Source organism: Chiloscyllium punctatum, chromosome 38 (assembly GCF_047496795.1).
Source record: "Chiloscyllium punctatum isolate Juve2018m chromosome 38, sChiPun1.3, whole genome shotgun sequence".
NCBI lineage: Eukaryota > Metazoa > Chordata > Chondrichthyes > Orectolobiformes > Hemiscylliidae > Chiloscyllium > Chiloscyllium punctatum.
This window is the reverse complement of record NC_092776.1, coordinates 71378368-71387750: the sequence shown is the minus strand read 5'-3', so window position 1 is coordinate 71387750 and position 9383 is coordinate 71378368.

The following is a 9383-nucleotide window of genomic DNA, read 5'->3' as shown; positions in this document are numbered from 1 at the left end:
CAGGGAGAGGAACATTCAGATATGTCCACACTTCCTGTCTGTGCAGAGCAACTGTGCCCAGTGACAGTGTGTTGGCTGGTTTGTTCCTGTGAAGGAGAGATCAGCACAGGAACAACATCCTGACTGTGTTTCTTTTTTTTAGTGGAGGGGTGAAAATTCGGAGTAAGATGGTTACAGCATTGCAAACGTACAACAGAGCAGAGTCATCTAGCCTGTGATAAGAAAACATCCATCATACTCCCTCACAACTGACTTCATTAAAGGAATTGTTGATGGGAGATGCGACCAATAGCCAGCGATGTCAGCATCCAGTCCAGTTCAGTTATATTGTGAACTGAATGTGCTGTATTGAAAGCTGGAACCGTTTCCTCAGTGACTGTGATTGATGTCAGTCGCCATGGATTGTAACTGTGTCACTGGAGGCTTTCCCTCTCCTATTGGTGAGGGCCTTTACTCAGTGCGCTCTCCCAGTGTAGGAGCGGATGCACCAGCTCCAACAATAATAAGGATCAGCAGGTGCACCGACACGGAGAGGACAGATCTGAATCTGAGAATAATGGAGTGGATAATTACACCAATGGAGAGGAGGCTTTCCTTGTGTCTTTTCAACATTTCCCTCTGCTGGGAATTTCTACCATATCGGATATGAGCGGTGCTGATTATTATTTTGGGCGGGGTGGAGAGTGTGTTACTGACGTATTCTCGCTATTTTTGGTGTTGTCTACCTCTGTCTATTTATTAATCCCATAAACAATTTTAAACTTCATTGCAATTTCTGTTATCTATATTTGTCAAAGAAAGAAACTATTATCTTCAATTCAACTTGCTGTTTCCATTCATCTGAATTGCAGACCACTCTCTTACAAATATCTGAGAACAAAACTATGGACAACCTCGAGATCCCTTTTTGCCCTGACTGTTTTATGTCTCGGGATCTCTCTGTCACGAATCCTCTCCACTACCAGTTCATAATATCCCCAATCTCCATCTCTGCGTCAGTGGCTGAACAAACCATTGTCTGCACGTTGGTAAAATTCAGACTTTATGTTTGAAGCTCTCTTCTGGTCACTTTTCCAGTTACAAGTATTTCAATCTCAAAATTGTTCTTGTCTTGGACGTTACGTCATGATTAGTACAATGTATCAGAGTAGGAATGTCGCTGGATGTAATTCAGGAGCAAAGCTTATTAAACGAAAGACATTGTTTCAAGCGATTTGTTTCAAGTCTTATCACAGCTGATGGCAGAACTGAAATAAAAATGATAAGAATTGGAATAAAAGTGAATTTCACGAAAAAGAACCATAAGCCCATATTTTGTCTGAATATCTTGCTGTTTCACTGATGACCTTCTGTAAAGAAATCTAATGTTACTACCCGGTCTGGGTTAAGTGTGAATTCAGACCCATATCAATGTGATTGATTTTCTATTGGCTTGTGGAATGGCCTCACAATCAGGATAATTAGTGATGATTAACAAATGCTAGCCTGGCAGAGATGCCGACTTCCCATGGAATAACAAATAAAAGATTAAACCAAATAAAAGAAGATGCTGGAGATCTCATATTTCATGAGAAATGCAAAGAAAAGAACAGAAAGTGCTGGGGAGCTTTTCTGAACTGAAAACAGTTGGAAAACAGTGTGAATAATGCTGGTTACAGGGAGGTCTGCTTTGAAGGGGAGGAGGAGTGAGTTAAATCGATAGAGAAAGAAAGAGATAGAAGAAAAAGAACAAACAAATGGAATGATAATCATCTGGGATGGAAATAATATGTGAGATTCACCTCATTTATTTTTCCATCTTCCTGAATATCATGCCCCTGCCGGTACAGGTACACCCCGCTTTTCAAAAAATCGCTTTTTGCCACTTCAGTTTCTGAAAAACCTCCATTACATCCTGTTTTCGCTAACCAAATGAAATCCGAAGAAGATTTTCACTTTTACCAAGTAAGATGATTTTTTTCCCACATAAATTGATGCTACTTTGCTTTATGCCATATCAGCTTATGAAAGGGTTTGTAAGAACGTTGTACTTTCAGATACCGAGGGAAAACTGTACATATCTAAGATCACATTTAAAGCGACTTGATCCCACTTGTCTGTCTTCGCTGAGTGTCATCATCTTCTTAAATTTATTAATGTGAAATAGGTATCGATGGCTGGGCCAGCATGAGTTCACTCATTTGATTGCCCTTGAGAAGACCTTGAGCCTCAATGGCACTTACACAGAGTGAGGCACTCAAGGTGACAGCTGCACACGAGGTGTGCAAAGCAAGATCGACTTTCGCAAGATTAATGTTATTTGAAAAGTTAGAGATTTCACTTTGTCAATGTAATTAAGTTAAGGAAGAAGGTGTTCCTGAGCATGCTGGTCCATGTTTTCAAGCCTCTGTATCTTCTCACTTTTGGAAGAGGTTATAGGAGAACATTACCGGTTTTGGGGAGATATTTGATGTTGCCCGCCTTTCGCTCACGATGAGATGTATAAATGGATGGAAGGTTGACTTTCATGATAGTCTGGGCTGTGCACACAACAGTCTGTAGTTTCTTCTGGTCCTGGGAAGAGCTGTTACCATCACACTAATATGCACATGAATAGAATGCTTTCAGTTCCCACTATGCAGAGCACTCAGAGAAGGCTGTTCCAAAATATTTAGATGTAGCAATTGACTATTAAATGGATATCCAAGTTCTGGTTGCTGTTTTGACAACAATTGAAATTTAACCAGTATTGCCAACATCCAACCAAATAGCCATCACATGCTTCAAAACAATCGAGAAGCCATCGCCATCACAACGAGGGAGAACTAGACAGACACGTATAAGGAGAGAGAGAATACAGCGAGGGAAACAGAATGACAGTCAGTAAAACAGAGAAAGGAAACAAAACGAGAAGCAAACAGTCACATGGACAGGGAGAAGGGGAGATAGTAAGTTCAGGGACAGAAACAGAAGACAGAGAAAAGGAAAATACAAGGAAACAGACAGTGTGAGAGAAATAGTGAGACACAAAGCACACAGGGAGCTGGGAATGGGATAACAGTGAGCTGGGGATGGGGAATGGGAGGTGCTGGGGGTGAGGACCAGAGAGAGCTCGGAGTGAGGGAGATGAGGATTTACTTTGACCTTTACGAAGGTGTACAGGCTGATCATAGTAAGCAAGGATGTGCAGAACAATGTCTGAGACTGTAATGTCTGAGTCTGTAAAACATGTATGAGAGGCATGCAGGTTACGCTGTACACGGCGTGCGTGAGGCGAGATCAACATGAACAAGATCAGTATTATCTGAGATTAGAGTGTACATTTATCAGTCAGAAATAACAGTCAGGAAGAAACTTTTAATGAACCAGCTGCTCAGTGTTTTCAAGCTTCCATATCTTTTAGCCTGATAGAAGAGGTTGTGGGAGACCATTACTCGGGTGTGATGGATCTTTCATAATGTTAGAACAAAACATTCCAGCACAGAAACAGAGCATTCGGTGGTCCGAGCCTGCGCCGATCCAAATCCTCTATCTAAACCTGTCGCCTATTTTCTAAGGATCTGTATCCTTTTTTTCCCTGCCCATTCATGTATCTTTCCAGAAACATCTTAAATGGAACCACTGGTCACAGTTCTCCAATTTGATAAACTCCTTCCCCCTACTATTCTCTGCCTCCTGTTGCCAAGCCAGTTATTTCTCCACGTAGCTCACGCTCCATGTGACTTTCACTTTCTCCATACCCGACCGTGGGGAAACATACCAAACGCTTTCCTGAAGTCCATGTACATGACATCTACAGTATCTCCCTCATCAATCAACTTTGCCACTTCCTCAAAGAATTCTATTGAGTTGTTAAGACATGACTTTCGCTGCACAAAACCATGTTGTCCATCACTGATAAGACTATTTTCATCCAAATGAGAGTAGATCCTATCCCTCAGTATCTTCTCTAGCAGATTCCCTACCCCTGACATCAGTCTCACCCGTCCATAATTGACTGGATTATCTCTACTACCTTTCTTAAACAAGGGGTTTAACAATTTTCCAGTCTTCCACGACCTCAGCCGTGTTCAAGGATGCTACAAAGATATCTGTTAATGCCCCAGCTATTGCCTGTCTCCCTTCCCTCAGTAATCTGGGGTAGATGTTGGCAGCCTTTCTGCAGCAACGAGCCATGTAAATGGAATCAATAGTTGGGATATTCGAGTCCCTGTTGGTCAGAGCTGTGCACCCAACCTTCTGTAGTTTCTAACAATCCTGAGTAGAGCAGTTGCCGTACCAGGCTGTTATCCACCGGGTCAATACGCTGTCAATGGTGCATCTGTAGAATTAACGCATGCTGATTTTCCTGTATCACCTCAGGAAGGAGAGGCATTGTTGAACCTTCCCGACCGTAGGACCTATGTGAGAAGTTCAGCACAGGTTGTGAGTAACCATCACTCCGAGGGACTTGATGCTCTGCACTCCCTCAAACGGTTGATGTAGATGGGGTTGGTTCTCCTCCTTTCTTCTTAAAGTCAGTGATCAGTTCTTTACATTTTCCGGATTAGAGAGAGAGGTCATTATCAAAACACCATGCCACCAAGCTGTCTATCACCTTTCTACATCCTGACGCGTTGTTGTTTAATATCCGTACTGCTATAGTGATGTCATCAGCGAACTTGTAGCTGGTGTTTTTTTGAATTTGGAAACTCAGCCGTGGCTCTATAGAGAGTACGTAGGGTACTGAGGACACAGCCGTGGTTGTACAAAGAGGACATTAAGGGGCTGCAGAAACAACCATGGGTGTACAAAGAGTACAGTAGTTGGTTTAGGGCACAGCCGTGGGTGCACAAGGAACACACTAAGGGGCTGAGGTCACATCCGTGGGTGTACAGAGTGGACAGTAGGGGGGCTGAGGACACAGGCGTGGGTGTACGTGGAGTACCATAAGGATCTGAGGGCACAGACGTGGGAGTACATGGAATACAGTAAGGGGCTGAGGGCACAGACGTGCGTGTGCATGGAGGACGGGGGGGGGGGGTGCTGAGGACACAGCCGTGGATGCGCAGGGGATACAGTAGGGGGTTGAGGGCACATCCGTGGATATACAGGGCAACAGTAAGGTGCGGAGGGCACAGCCATGGGTATATAGGGAGGACAGCTGTGGGCTGAGGGTACAGCCGTGGGTGTACAGGGAGTATTGTTGGGTGTTGAGAACACATCCTTCAGCAGATTTAGTGTTCATTGATATTGTGGAGGAGGTGGTTTTAACGTATCTTCACGATTGTGGGTCAGAAATCTGAGGAGCCAGTTGCAGAGGATGGAACCGAGACCAAGGTCGCGGAGTTTCTGATTAGTTTGTAAGGGATAATGATTTTGAACGTGGAGCTTTAGTCAATGAGTAGGAGTCTGGTGTAAGTGTCCTTGTTGTCCAGATCTTCCAGGGATGCGTGCAGGCTCGGATATGGCATCTGGTGTGCACCCGTTACATCAGTCGGCAAATTATAGTACAGCAGGTCAGGCTGGGAGACTGGAGTTGGTGTAGGCCATAACCAGCCTCTCAAAGCACTTCATGATTATTGAGGTCAGAGCCACTGGATGCTCGTCTATAAGGGCATTATCCACGTGCTTTCTCACTTACGAGGATGATGATAGTCTTCTTGAATCAGATTGGGACTTCGGCTTCTGGAGGGCGAGGCTGAAATTGTATGTGAATACCTCTGCTAGTTGGTACAAACAGGATCTGAGTGCTCATCCAGGAACATTGTCCAGGCCCATCACTTTCTTTGATTTGAATCACTGAAAAGCTGACCTTGCCTGCAGCGGTAACAACAGTCACAGCTAAATCTGGGGCTTTCGCGGCCTGTGTCAGCCTTTAGTGACAGTCACACAGTCATTTATGATCGACATCTCCTCCCTCCACCTCCCTCTGTCGTCTTCAACACAAAATTACATTCGTTGGAGTGAGCACAACAGAGTCAGCATTGAGACAGATTGCCATTAATAGACTGGGATCGTGCGCCATCAAGTTCTGTGTCACCATAATGCAGCATTGCAGGTGTAATTCCAGTCATGCTGATTTAACCTAAATGGAGTCAAGCATCTTGAGCGTTGTGCCTTTTCATTGGTGGATAGTCCTTAGGTAGTCAAGAAGTACCATTTACGTGAAACATCTGATCTGACGGCAGTTTTACTAGGTTTGCAGATGATACAATGATGATTGGATGGGCAGGTGATATTGAGGAAGTGGGAGGCTGCAGAAAGTCTTGGACAGTTTAGGACACTGGGAAAACACAAGGCTGATGGAACACAATATGGGAACATGTGAGATTATGCACTTCAGTAGGCGGAATACAGGCAGACACTATGCTCTAAAAGGCTTCATGAAATCTGAAGCACAAAAGGATTTTGGAGTCATCGTCCTCTCTTACGGTTACGTCGCAGGTGCAGTTGGCAGTTAGGAAAGCAAATGCAATGTTAACATTCATTTCAAGAGAGTGAGAATACAAGAGCGGAGACATACTGCTGAGAATGAAATGGGCTATGGTCAGACGGCATTTGGATTATTGTGAGCTGTATTGGGGAAGGATCAACGGGTGTTGAACATGATCTATCCTGGGAATGATGGCTTGTCATGTGAGCGGCAGTTGAGGCCTCTATGTCTGTACTCAATGGAATTTAGAAGAATGGGGGCGGGCGCAACTGATTGAAACTGAGCGATTACTGCAAAGATTGATACAGTTAGAGTATAGAAGGTATTTCCACAAGTCTTAGAGACTGTGACAAAATGAGACAGTTTCAGAGTGAAGAGATAGGCTGAACGGCCTAAATCTATGCTATATAGCATGCCTGTATTGTCATACAATGCAGAATTGTAAATCTCAGACCTGCTCTTGTAACCGTTGTATCTTTATTTTGATTTGACTTCACCTTCAGGTCAATGGTAACCCCAATGGTAATATGGACGGTGGGACGATTCAGGGTTAAGCAGTAGCGCAGTAATATGTTGAATATAAGCTGCTATCTGTGAGTCTCATCTGGCAGGAGTACATTGTCTCGATGACGATTGTCATTTTCAGTCTGGTATTTTTGAAGGATCGATCCAGTTACACTAATATTGCATTTAATAAAACAGGTGCAATTTATCACAGCACTCAGCAACAATATGCCATGGAACACTGAACACCTTTCTAATAACAGAAAGGTCTAAAATGTTCAGGATCAGAAACACTGCTTTCCTGTTCATGATCAAATCAGAAAACCTGTTACATCGAGGAGTTCAACTTGGAACTTTTTAAACTTTTGTTTTGGTTTTTGGAATCGCTGGATGGGCCCACCATTTTTTTTCCTTCCCTAGTTACCCTCTTGAGAAGGGGTGCTGAGTTGCCTTCTTATTCCGCTGCAGTTCACATGCTGTGAGTTGATCCACAATGCAACGAGGGAGGGAATTCCAGGGTTTTGACCCAGAAACAGTGAAAGAATGGTGATATATTTCCAACTCAGGATGTTGACTGGTTTGGAAGGGAGTTTGAAGGTGGTGGTGTTCGCCAAAGCCTGCTGCCGTTGTCATTCAAGATGAAAGTGATTGTAGGATTGGAAGGTGCTGTCTTGTAGATAGTACATACTGCTGCTACTGAGCATAGGTGGTGAAGGGAGTGAATGCTTGTGGATGTGGTGCCAATCAATTGGGCTGTTTTGTCCTGGATGGTGTCAAGCTTCTTCAGTGTCATTGTGCCTGCATTCATTCAGGCAACTGGGGAGTATTCCATCTCACTCCTGACTTGTGTCTTGTAGATGGTGAGCATGCTTTGGGAAGACAAGAGGTGAGTTAAACGCGCAGTATTCCTAGCCTTTGATCTGCTCTTATATTTATGTGGCAAGTCTAGTTGAGTTTATGGTCATTGGTAACCCGAAGTGTATTGATAGTGTGGTGGGGAGGGGAATTTAGTGACAGATATTCTGCTGAATACCAAGTGGTTATATTGTTTCTTATTGGTGATAGTCATTGTCTGGCATTTGTGTGGTGCGGGTGTTACTTGTCACTTATTAGCCCAAGCCTGGATATTGTCCAGATCCTGTTGCCTTTAGGCATGCACTGCTTCCATAACTGAGCATTTGCGATTGGTGCTGAACATTGTGCAGTCATCGTCGAATATCTCCACTTCTGACTTTATGATGGAGTGAAGGCCATTGATGAAGCAACAGAAGGTGTTTAGACCTAGGTTCCATCCGGAGGGCAACTGAAGATATTGCCTAATATGGTGACGAAACATCTGAATATGACCATTCCAGCTCATGGAGCAAACCTACGTCCACATTATCCTGAGGGACGACTGCAGAGATATTCTGGAAGTGTCATGACTGACCTCCAACAACAATAACCGTTTTCCTATCTGTCAGGTATAACTCCAATAATGAAGTACTTGCTCGAAATATCCTTTTTGCTTCGGTTCCTTGATGCCACATTTGAAAGAATGCAGCCTTGATTTTCAAGTGCTGGAATTCAGTTCCTTTTTCTATGTTTGAACAAAGACTGTGGTGAGGTCAGGAGCTGAGTGTCCCCGGTGGAACCCAAACTGGGCGTCACTGAGCAGGTTATTGCTGAGTAGGTGCTGCTTGATAGCACTGTTGATGAGTCCTTCCATCACTTTATTGATAATGGAGAGTAACTGATGACGCGGTATTTGGCTGGTTTGAATTTGTCCTGAGTTTTATGTCCAGAACATACTTGAGCAGTTTTTCCCATTGTTTCACTCTCTATTGCACTACGGTTAATCCTCTGGTTTAATGGTAATGATTGAGTGGTTTATATGCTGTGTCATGACATTACAGATTGTGCTGGAGTATAGTTCTTCTGCTATTGATGAAGCACAGCGTCTTATGGATCCTCAGTCTTGAGTTGCTAGATATGTTTGAAGACTGTGCCAATTAGCATGGTGATAGCGCCACACAACATTATAGTGTTTATTCTCAATGTGACCATGAGGCTTTGTCTCCTCAACGACAGTGTGGTGGTCAGTTTTACCGATGCTGTCATGGAGAGATGTATCTGCAGTTGGTAGATTGGTAAGGATGAGGTCAGGTATGTTTTTTCCCTCTCGTTCATTCCCTCACTACCTTCTGCAGACCCAATCAAGTAGATATGTCCTTTAGGATCCGACTAGCGTGATCGGTAGTGCTGCTGTGAAACCACTCTTGGTGGTTGACTTTGAAATTCCTCATCCAGAATAAACTTTGTGCCCTTTTCACAGTCAGTGCTTTCTCCAAGTGTTGTTCAACGTGGAAGAGTACTGATTCAGCTGAGGACTGACGTTACATGTTAATCAGTAAGGATGATTTGTCCACATTTAATCTAAAGCCATGGGACTTCATTGGGTTTGGTGTTAATTTTGAGGACTCGCAGAGCAACTACCTCCAGAATG